Below are 8363 nucleotides of genomic sequence, written 5' to 3' on the forward strand. Positions count from 1 at the left end.
GAGTGAATAAGGGTTCAGTTTCTCCACAACCTCACCAGCATTTGATGTTTGCTGTTCTGTTAAATTTTGCTATTCTTACTGGGGTGAGATGATATCTCATAGTTATTTTGATTCACAAATTTCTTAGAGTTGGGGATTTTGAACATTTCTTCATGTGCTTGTTAGCCATCTGAATGTCTTCTTTGGTGAAGTGTTTGTTCATATTCTGTGCCATTTTCCAATTGGGTTATATACCTTTATCTTGTTGTGGTGAGGGAGTGATTCTTAACAATGAATTTAGAAGCTGTAAAACAATCACATCATTATGCAAATTACAGTTTAAATCTTTTGATGACAAAAGTTATGGTAAAACCTGCGAAAGCTGAAAACTGTGCTAAGTGGAAATCTATCAGAGAAGGAAAACTCAAGTATTTCCTAGCCTAGCTTTCCTTTGCCCAAGACAGATGTGTTCATTTATTGACGGTCCCTAGGTCTAAGTGACACAAAGCATTGTCAGTAGACTGCTAGCCGAAAGGTTAGTGGTTCACATCAGCGCCACATGAACAAAGGCCTGGGAATCTGCTTCCACATAGAATGTTATGAAAGTGCTGTGTCAGTTCTAAGTCAGAGCCAACCCAGATACAACAGCAGGAAACACCTGGTCTCCCTTCACCCTCGTACACATTGCTGTGCTTTGTTACAATTACTGGGCCAATTCTTCCATGGACGATCTTCCTCTCTTTTCGCTGAACCTCCACGTGACTGAGCATGTTTACTGTCCTTGTAAGTAGAAGTGAGGAGACACGGCACAGAGAGAGGACATCAGGCTGGAGGCAGAGATCACAGCGGTGCAGCCACAAATCGAGGAACTCCTAGGGATGATGCGAGGCTGGAAGAGGCAAGGACAGGTCTTCTTCTAGACGCTTCACAGAATGTGTGGCCTGCTGATCCGGACGCTCAGCTCGAGGACTGCGACAGCGTACAGTTCTGTGGTTTAAAGTCACCCTTCCCGAGAACGGATACCTCTGAGCTGTGGTGCTGGAGAAGAGCACTGAATAACCCATGGACTGCCAAAATAACAAACAGATGCATCCTGGAGAAGGTGCAGCCAAAGTGCTTCTTGGAAGCAAAGATGATAAAGTTTCATCTCACATTCTTCGAGTATGTTTCTGGGAAAAGTTATTCCTTGGAGAGGGACATCATGCTTTGAAAGATGAGAAGGCAGAGAAAGAGAAGAAGCTCCAGATGCCAGACCGTGTTTCCAACATGATGGACGTGGATAGGCCGAGTGCACCAACAGTGGCGTGAAGAAGCAGTGCTCTGCAGTGGATGAGGAGAACGGGGTGGTCCCGTGGACCTGGGATACTGTGACTGATAACTGCCGTCTGCAGGAAACACATTATGGATCTCTGCGTAGAATGTCATGCTAACCAGCCCCCTGCACCTTCAGAAGGGTGTACGGTCACGTGAGGAGTCTGGACCCACACTTTTCATTTCCACTGCCTCTCTCACTGGTTGAAAACACAACAATGTGTCCATTGGACAACAGAGAGTGGGGATTCCAAAAGTATGGACATTAGAAAAAGTGAATTCTCGGATCAGATTGAACTGTTTTGTTAATTCATTTAGTGCTTGCCTCCTGTTCCTTAATTATTGATTAGATTGGACTGTGTGTTTCCTCATTTGTCTTTTGGTTGTTGTGTTCATGCAGTCATATCATACTGTGTGTCAGATAGTCATTCGGGTTCTATAAAAAAAAAGAAAGAAAGGAAAGAAGACCCTCAACCAGGTCAGAGATCGTGAAGGTGGCACAGACTAGGGCAGGGTTCAGATCTGCTGTTTGTAGGGTCAGTGTGAGTCATAGTCCACTCTGTGGCATCTAACAACAACAACAGCAGCAGCTGGAGAGGATGCCTCTTAGCAGATGGACTGACGCAGTAGCTGCGGCTGTGGGCTTGCACACAGCAGCCTAGTGAGGGCGGGACAGGCCTGCAGTGCTGTGCGGACACGGGGTCACCCTGAGTCAGGACCACCTGATGGCACCAGACAGCATGGCCAGCTGGTCGCGGTCACTCCGACTCACAGCTCCCCGTGGTGCTGGCACAGCTTAGTGCCCCACAGGGTCAGCGACGCTGACTGTGGACAAGCCAGGCCTTCTCCGGCCCAGGCTTCTTCACGGGCCTTTCTTCCGAGGTGTCCGGGGTGGACTTGCATCTCTAACATCTTGGTTGGCGGTTGAGCTCACTAGCAGCTTGTGTGCAGGTAGTGGAGTTGCTATGGTGGCCCTCGGTACCGCCTCCTGCCTCCTCTAGATTCACACCCGCTGCAGGGTTCGCCTCCTGACATGCTGCTGGGCAGCGCTGTTGGCCCTTCTCCCTGAGACCCTGGCGGATCCTCCTTCTGGGGTCACCTCTCCTGCACACAGCTTCACTGGGCCCTTTCCTCTCACACCCGCCCTGTGGTACTTCTCTAAGGCAGCACGCCTCCCCTACAGCCTCTTCCCTTTGCAGTTCAACCAGAGGACAGACAGGAGCCAGGGTGGCCTACAGAAGAGCGTGGACGGTGGGCATTTTGTTCACCAAGTTGAAATAAATTCACAGCAAAATCTAGATGTATGGATTTTCATGACTAAGTAGAAAGATCTGGCAACTTTCAGTCTGAGTTTCCACAAGAAGGCATCGTTGAAGCTGAGCATAAGCTGTTTCTGAGAAGAGGTGAGGGGACTGGAATGCTAGTGTGGAGGTTAAAGGACTTGGTCATTAACTAAAATGTCGGTGGTTCTAACTCTCCAGTTACACCATGATTGAAAGTTGGGGCAGTCTGCTCCCGTAAGACCTACAGCCTTGGAGGTCCCTTGAGACACTTCTGTCCTGTCCTGTAGAGTCACTGTGAATGACAGAATATTTGACAGAAGCAAACCAATGACAGAATATTAATAATAGGATATTAGATTGGTTTTTGTTGTAGTAGTTGCTGGTGTTTTACAAGGTGTCTCATCACTAGGGCCTCCTCTTCTCTGTCCTCATGGACCCTTCCCTGTCTGTCCCCTGATTGCCTCACCTCACGGATACTGGAATTTGCCATGCCACTTCCTCCGTGCTGTCTTCAGTTGCTATGTGGTCACCAACAATTCTACCATCTCTGTCCTGGGGCCAGTGTCCTCTCAGCCCCTCAGACCTATACGACCAGTTAGGAGCTGAACACATCCCAAGGATTCGTTACAGACCTCAAGGTTTAACTTTACCTGTGCTCTGTTCCCCTCCTCCTGGGCTGTCCAGCTGCAGGTGTGGTCCCAAGCACACACTAGTCCCAGGTAGAACCCTGGACCCCAGCTATGACCATCTGCTCTCTTAGCACAAACAGCCCATCCATCCTCGTCCCATCTGAGTGGACTTCACAGACACTGGGGATACTGGAATTTTGCCTTCTGCATAGATGGGAGGGTTCAATTTCCAGTCAATGAATCTTTCCTGCATAGTCGTCGACCCTCCTTCAGGGGAAGCTCCTGTGTTGCTGAACAGGCTTCAGTGCACCTTCCAGACAGAGAGGCACGAGAGAGAAAGACCTGGTGAACCACTTTGAAACAATTTTTTATTTCTTCTTCTTCTTCTTCTTCTTCTTCTTCTTCTTCTTCTTCTGCTTCTGCTTCTGCTTCTGCTTCTGCTTCTGCTTCTGCTTCTGCTTCTGCTTCTCCTTCTTCTCCTTCTCCTTCTCTTCTCCTTCTCCTCCTCCTCCTCCTCCTCCTTCTCCTTCTTCTTCATTTTAATGAAAATTTACAGAGACTGAGGATTTCCATTCATTCATAGTTACACTTTTCTCCCTGCCCATCCTTCCCCCCATCCACTTCGCTTTCCTCTTTGAAAAGCAAAAGAAAAATTCTTTCATTATACAGTCCCTCCCCCAAAGTCCACTCCACTGTGCAGCCTTTGTTCTGGACTCATGTCACGACAATGAAATTCACCCACAAAACCATCATGAATGCCGAAGTCCCATTCACCACTCATGGGAACCCCTTTGTGTGAGGTCACAGAATTGTTGACCTCACCTTGAGACAAAAACAAAGCAGCTTCCTGTCACCTGATAGCGGCTGTGCTGGTCCAGGCTGTCCCCAGCAGTCACAGCATGTTCCCCCCAGGCTCACTCTCATCTGGCCATCTCATTACAGTCCAAGTACATCTGGAGCTCCCCTTGCAAATGCCAACCTGATTCTCATTTTCCTGCTTAGATCCTTGCCTGTTGTCCTGATGTTCTCAAGATGAAGACCCACTTTTTTCTTGTGGCCGCAAGGCATTGGGCACCTCATCCTGTGCTGCTGCCAGCCTCCCCCCACTTCACTCACTCCCCACGCTCTGCGCCCAGCTTTCCGGTCCTTGGCACACAGCCCTTTCTGGCTCTCTGGCTCAGCACAAACTCCCTGCTTCCTGTTTTCTGTTCCCAAGCCTCAGTCCTTCTTTCAGTTTCTACTGAGATTCCAATTTCTACCTGGCTCACTTTCTACCTTCAGAGTCCTGAAAATTTAAATTAAGAAGAAATGTTAATTGGTAAACGTATTAGTGACGTGGGAGCCGGAACCCCTTTCAACGTGATACTTGAAGAAGAAACTGCTACCTACTTTGTATAGGACAATCTGGCAACTATTGTAAAAAGCCTTAAAGCAGTCAATACTTCTGTGTATAAAAAATTCACAGAGTGCAAAAAGCGTAAATTAATTTCTTAATAATAAAGTAAGTAATAGTACTTTTTTTTTTTAAAAGACATTGATTTTAGTTTATTGGGACAGGAAACTTCCTGACCAGGAGGAAGCAGGGGTGCAAGCTCCAGGCAGAAGCCGATGAGGGGAATTTTCCCTCCAGTAAAAGCATTTGAATGAGGTTGTTAATTGCATAATAAGTAAAATGAGGGAAACGTGTAGCCATAGGAACGCCTCCTATAAACTAGGATAATGCCATACCAAGTGGACGTAAACTCGTGTGTGTGTGTGTGTTCCCATGTGATTTACCGCCTCTGCGTGCCTGTTCTGACTCGATGGCACCTACCAACATCACAAAGATGCACTGAAGTCCTCTAATTCCTGAACCTGTGAGTGACCATGTGAAAAAATAGGGCTTCTTTTGGAAGGGGGGTCCACCTACACGATAGAGGGCATGCTGGAGGGAGGGGGTCTGATTCTGAGTGGTGTTTTATGACAGACAGACCCAGAGCAGAGAGAGGCAGGGACAGGATGCCATGGGGGGTGGGGTGGCGAGGGCGTCTACAAGCCAAGCTGGGAGAGTCCCTTCCCTGGGAGTCCAGGAGGGAGTGCGGGTCTGCTCCCTTGATTCCAGGGGTCCCTGCTCCAGGTGCGAGGGCGAACAAACCTGGTGCTTTTCCTCATGTCCTCTGGGTGCTTCTGCATCCAGCAAACAAAGTCAAGCCAGCTCCTTGTGAAGGGTCCACATGTGTCGGCAAAGAACTGCTCAGTGGCTGCTTTTCCAGAAGTAGATTTCCAGCACTTTCTCCCAAGGTGCCACTGGGTAACCTTAAGCCACCAGTGTTCGGTCAATGTGTGAGCATGTTAGCTATTTGCACCCCGCAGGGACAACACGAAGAACGTAAAGAGTTCATCCCCATTGACGTGAAGCGAAGAAAGTAAAGAGTTCATCCCCATTGACGTGAAGCTCTAGGACAAACCTTGGTTTGTGACTCCTAATCTTCATCTCGGATGGAGGCTATGTGGGCAGGAGCCTGGGATGTGGATCCCTGGTCCTACGTCTCATACAGGAAAGAAATGAACTAACAGAGAGAAACGGAAATGAAAGCGGGCGATGTTGTCCTGGGAACATTTATTCCTGTTCCCAGCTGTTCCTGAGGCAGAGCCTTTTCACTTTGCATCTCTGATGTGTCAGCCATTCTCTCTTCTTGTGAGAAGCTGGTTTCCTGTCTTTTACCAGATGAGACATCCTGACTGTCACGGACTGCAGCCATAAGTGGAGACTCTCTCTGATGCTGCACGTATTTGCCATCCAGTTACTCACTGCGATGGGAAAGTGTCTTCCATGTCCCCACTGTAACTTACAAGTAAACTTTAGGGGTGCAGCCCCCTTTTGTAGGTAGAATTACCCAGATTATCAGCAAGTGTTCACTGAAACAATACTTAAGAAAACAATGAAATTCAGAACACTAGTCTACTGGGAATTTGGTTATATGCATATGAATAAAGTTCTGCATTTTGAAAATATAAACAAACATGCCCACTCTTTCCTTGGTTGTTATGTGGGGATATATTGCCACGAGTCAAGTGAAAGCAATCAAAATCAACTTTGTCAGGCCGGTGGTGTCACATTCATTACTTTATGTCTCAGTACTGGGAGAACTTACTTTATTCATAGATTCATCTAAAGATAGAATTGCAAATAATTTATCTCGTATCAAAGTATAAATTGTGTTTATTTTTAAAAGTGGCTGCAGAGCGAGCTTAAATATGCACAGCAAAGGGTGTCAAGGAAAATGTTCCTTATATTTTTCAAACTCCAGACTTGTTGTCTTTTTAAATATCTTTTGTGCTTTTCTCCTCCCAAATTTCAGGATTCTTTTCTTTGAAATGTGGTTTCTCTGTCAATACTTTAGTCTCATCTTCCCCCTCTTCTTCCCACCATCCTGGTCCCAAGTCTCAGATGGAAGTATTGTAGACAGATTTGGGCTGATGCTTCTCTGGTCCCAATTCTCCTGGAAACTCCACAGAACTAGTTTACTGATGATGTTTACTAAGGCTAGAGCGCTCTCTCTCTCACTGTTCATGGAATTGACTTAGAAATACTGACACCCCAGAGGCAGTGAACACACCTAGCCCCCATTTCTCAGTTTAAAAGACTCTTTTCTAATAAAAGGAATTAGGTCTACTTAGAGAAATCATTTATTCTACAACTGGAGGGGGGGTTAGAAAATACAAGATGAGCCCAGAGTAGCTTGATATGCTAGAAACAAAAAAGAGGGACTTAAAACAATAAGATGCATAAAAAGAACACATTGGCCAACTTTGAAGAAGCCCTCAGTGACCAAATTGGGCACATTGTGAACAAGAAAATAAAAGATGACATAATTGGATTATAACTTGTCCCAAATAAAAGAAATATCCAAACATCCACAGTAACCTAAGTGATAGAATGAAGAAATGAGGGAGAGCGAGAAGCTCTTCCTTATGTAAGAATTCCAAATAAATAAGGGAACACAATGAGAGCACTTGAAAGTCAATCTCAGAACACCAGGCAGTAATGTCTGTAGAGACGACCCACCCAGGGGTGTTAAAATTAGCAGGGAAGCTGGGAGGAGAAATAGAATAGCTACACAGCCTCAGAATATCTCCTCCCAAGATTGTATCAAGTACAGGTTTTAAATGTCCACAGATCTTTGGATAATACTTTGGCAAGGAAGTGGAGCTTAATTTCCTTCCCCTTAAGTATGACCTAGGAGCTCTGGTGGCATAGTGTGTTCAGTATTGGGCCATTAGCCAGAAAGTCATTGGTTCAAATCCACCAGGTGCTCCATGAAGGAACGAATCTCCCCGACCTGTCTCCACGGAAGGGGATAGAAGGCTGCAGGAGTCGTAATGTTTGCATCGAAAGGGTGTGTTGTTGAATGTGGGCTGTGTTTAGTGACTGGTTTGGAACAATTATATGTAGAAAGAGAACAACTGTGCCCTTTAGTGGAGACGGCTGCTGGCAGCAGCTAAACCATGAGATTAGAACCAGCAGCACCCGTGATGCCACATGGGTTCTCTGTCCTTAATGTGATGAAAGGTCACCTCATTACAGGGTATTCTGGTGTCAACTCTCATCATTGGCCCTTGACTCATGCGGTCACTTGCTCTAGGGAATCAGGTGCTGTGCAGAGTGGCACCACCCAGTCCCCATGGTGGGCGCTGGGTCAGACCATTGCGGCCAAAGGGCTTCACTGACTCAGTGTTGGGAGTAGGTCTCCCAGTCGCCCCTCCTAGTTTATGTCTGTGTGGATCTCCACTGAGATCTGCTCTGAATCCCAGAACACAGAAGCCTCCCCTGAGGGGAGGTTGAGGCTGCACTGAGTCCACTGGCTGCAAGCAGAAGGCGTGTGTCCTGGTGAAGGGCAGGGTCCGACCACCTCTTGGCATTTCCCTCAATTTAGTTCTAATTGTGATGATACATTTGAGAAACTGAAGTTGAGGAAAGTCTAGAGAGAATGTGTGTCAGGGCTCCTCAAGTGTCTAGGTCATGAGCTGCCAAACATCAGAGGGTTTGAGGATATATGATGACCCAGTGGGCATGGGATCCTGGGTTAAATCTTGTACCATCAGAGGGTTGGAGGATATATGATGACCCTGTGGACATGGGATCCTGGGTTAAATCTTGTACCAGAAAAAGGACATTGGA

General features: G+C 46.8%; 1 pseudogene; it reads left to right on the forward strand.

The window, feature by feature from the left end:
• The first annotated feature begins 1224 nt into the window (after nt 1-1224).
• Nucleotides 1225-1559, forward strand: LOC102850303 (annotated as a pseudogene).
• Nucleotides 1560-8363: the final 6804 nt, after the last annotated feature.

The sequence above is a fragment of the Elephantulus edwardii genome, unplaced genomic scaffold, assembly GCF_000299155.1.
Source record: "Elephantulus edwardii isolate Elephantulus edwardi_28Jun2011 unplaced genomic scaffold, EleEdw1.0 scaffold00064, whole genome shotgun sequence".
NCBI classification, from domain to species: domain Eukaryota; kingdom Metazoa; phylum Chordata; class Mammalia; order Macroscelidea; family Macroscelididae; genus Elephantulus; species Elephantulus edwardii.